This window comes from Physeter macrocephalus, chromosome 18, assembly GCF_002837175.3.
Source record: "Physeter macrocephalus isolate SW-GA chromosome 18, ASM283717v5, whole genome shotgun sequence".
Lineage (NCBI taxonomy): Eukaryota > Metazoa > Chordata > Mammalia > Artiodactyla > Physeteridae > Physeter > Physeter macrocephalus.
Window position 1 is genome coordinate 144,751 of NC_041231.1, and position 2,880 is coordinate 147,630.

General features: G+C 59.3%; 1 long non-coding RNA gene across 2 annotated transcripts; it reads left to right on the top strand.

Moving 5' to 3' along the window:
• Positions 1-208: 208 nt before the first annotated feature.
• Positions 209-2,769, top strand: LOC102996340 (uncharacterized). Of its 2 annotated transcripts, none has more exons than XR_002893273.3 (3): positions 209-342; positions 1,768-1,872; positions 2,332-2,769. It is a non-coding gene; the product is annotated as an uncharacterized lncRNA (long non-coding RNA). The 2 variants fall into 2 exon arrangements; XR_447542.3 differs by lacking the exon at positions 209-342 and adding an exon at positions 370-1,438.
• Positions 2,770-2,880: the final 111 nt, after the last annotated feature.

Below are 2,880 nucleotides of genomic sequence, written 5' to 3' on the forward strand. Positions count from 1 at the left end.
TGAACCAGTGACCTCCCAGGAGGTGGGACTGCCCACCCTGCACCATCAGGCCCTAGGAATTCGTCCTGGGGCCCGGAAGCAGGCGCTGGGAGAAGGGCAGGGACTGGGGAGTCCAGAGGTCCCTGCTGGGCGGGGTTGGGGTGGGGGCGCTGGCCAGGGATGGGGCGGGAAGAGAAGGACCTTTCGTTTTCAATTGGAACACCAGAGGCCGGGAGGCTTCCTTGTGGGAAATTCAGAAAATAGAGAAAAGGAGAGAGGACGGCAGAAGCCCCGGCTGGACCTCCAAGTCGCACGGATCCTGGAGGGCAAGCCTGAGTGCGCAGCCCAGCCCCCTCCCTGACGGTGAGGCGACAGCCCTGCTCCTCCCCAGCCTCAGTCTCCCGGGGTGTGAAATGGGGTGGTGGAGGCAGGGTCCTCCCGGCCTCAGCTCCTGGCTGCCCATCCTGTGAAGGTCCCCCTCCCCGCTTCCCAAGAGCTTCTTGCCCCTGACCTCGCCCTCCTCACAGCACCCACAGTCTCTCCCCCTCTGTTGAATGGGTGCCCTTTGCCCACAGATCACCCAGTTACCTCCCATCTGAGGGGTCGTCCATCACCACCTCTCTCCCCACAGCTGCTCCCACTTCTCTACTGCCCCTGGCCTGCCCACCCCACCAGCCAGGGCCTCATCGGTGGGGACAGCCAGCTGCGTATTGCCGAATCCAAGCCGCTTCTCTGTCCTCTTCTCCCTGGGCAGAGGCCACCCCCTGCCCATCCAGGAGGCCACCCCCTGCTTCCAGAACTTTCTTCTCCAGGCTTCTCTTCCTCCCCTACCCCCCTCTTCCTCCTGCCTCAAGGCTGCTCCCCTGCAGACCCCCTAAATGTCAAGCATTTAGTGGATTTACCAGGAGCTGGGCACTGCTCTGGGGCTGGGAGGACTGCATGCCTGAAACACGCAAGGTCCCTCACTCCCTGGGGCTTACGGTCTTGAGCGTTCCTCGGGGGTTGGACCAGGGTTTCTTCTCCTATCTCTCCACCCTTCTCCCTGGGTGATCTCATCAGTTCCCATGGATTTAAATATCCTAAAGCTGATGACTTCCAAGTCTGTCCCTGAAGCTGTGACCTCTCCTTTGAACTTCGACCCGCGTATCCGGCAGGCCACTTGACATCTCCCTTTGGGGTCTCCCAGACATGTCAAGCAGCTCATGGCCCAGCTGGACTTCTGGATTTTTCTCCCCTATCCTTTCCCAGCCATCCCCACGCCATCTTCCCTGTCTCAGCAAACCCCACTACAAACCCTCTGCTGGCTCCATCCAGAAGCCTCGGCATGCCCCTGGCTTCTCTCCTTCTACCCCCGCTACCAGAAATCCACCCACAGACCCTGAGCATCTCACGTCTGTAGGACCTCCCACCGTCGCCACCTCGGTCCTGGCCATTCCTCCGATAATGAGACGTCATGGAAGTGAGGAGAAGGGTCGCTGATAGTGGGATGCAGGGTGTGGGTGAGAGCTACTCTTTGTGAGAAGGCAGAGGAAGCCGGAGCTGCTCCTCCTTCCCCGGAGTGGCTGCTCCCCGCGCCCCGGGCCTTATGCTCAGGGTGAAGTCGGTCCCCTGGGAAGCGGGGGGCAGAGGGTGGAAAAGACCTACAGAGAGACAGGTCGAGAGAGTCGAGACCCCCCGGCTCCTGCACAGGTGGCCGTGATGGGGAAGTCCCAGCACGTGGTGCCAGCCTTTGGACACGGGGAACGTGTGTGATCAGCTGAGAGTAAAACTGTGCTTTTTCTTTCTGAGACCGGGCTGCACCTGCCTGTACTTCACCTGGTCGTGGAGCGCACTGAAGGGGCTACAGTGGTGCCCACCTAAGGAAGGGGTATGGCTTCATCCCTCGTTTGACAGGTGAGGAAACAGAGGCCCTGGTGCCCCAGCCGTGAGCAGCCCAGTGAGGCCAACCAGCCTTGCTTCCCTGCATCACACCAGCTTCCCTCCCAGCCTCCCTTCCCGACCCCGCAGTGCCTGGTCCAGGTGGCTCCCTGCAGCCCTGAGGGGGTCTGCTCCAGAGCACAGCGGACTTCTCCAGGGACTGCCACCAAATGGCACCAAATGGAGGTCACATCTCCTTCAAGTGAGGGCCCCGCCAGGCTCAGAGCTTCTCCAGCCACTAGCAGGGTGTGAGGGGCTGCAAGGCTGGCTCCCGTCCCAGCAGGTCAGGGATCCTCCAGGCCACACTGTCATTCCAGCATCCCTCCTTCTTATTTCTCGAGGCACACACATCGTGGCCTGCCATCCGGCCCGGGGCACCGGGCAGGGGTGGGGATGGGGTGGAGGGGGGTACTGAGGTTTTTAGCTCTTTTGCAGAGAAGAGGAGCAAAATACACACTGAAGGCGCTGGCGAAGTGGGGAGAGACGCGGACAAGCTGGGGCATCTCTGCTGTGACGTCAGCTTTTAGGGTAGTTGTCCTTTCAACAGAATATGTATTGAGCACCTACTGCATGCTGGATACTGTGCCAGGCGCAAGAAATAGAGCTGGGGGTGTGACTGACAGGACTGAAGGATGTGCTGTCCAGCGAGAAAGACCAACAACGAATGGAGCGTGTTCTGGGCCACACTATATCCATTGATTCTAGCCGTGAGAAGCCGAGGTTCAGTGAGGCTAACTGATTTGCCAGTGATCGCAGAATAAAGGTGGAAGAGCCAGGATTCAAAGCTATTTACCCTCCAACCAACCATCCAACCAACCATCCATCCATCCATCCATCCATCCATCCATTCATCCATCCATCCATCCATCCATCCATCCATCCATCCATCCATCCATCCATCCATCCATCCATCCATCCATCCATCCATCCATCCATCCATCCATCCATCCATCCATCCATCCATCCATCCATCCATCCATCCAT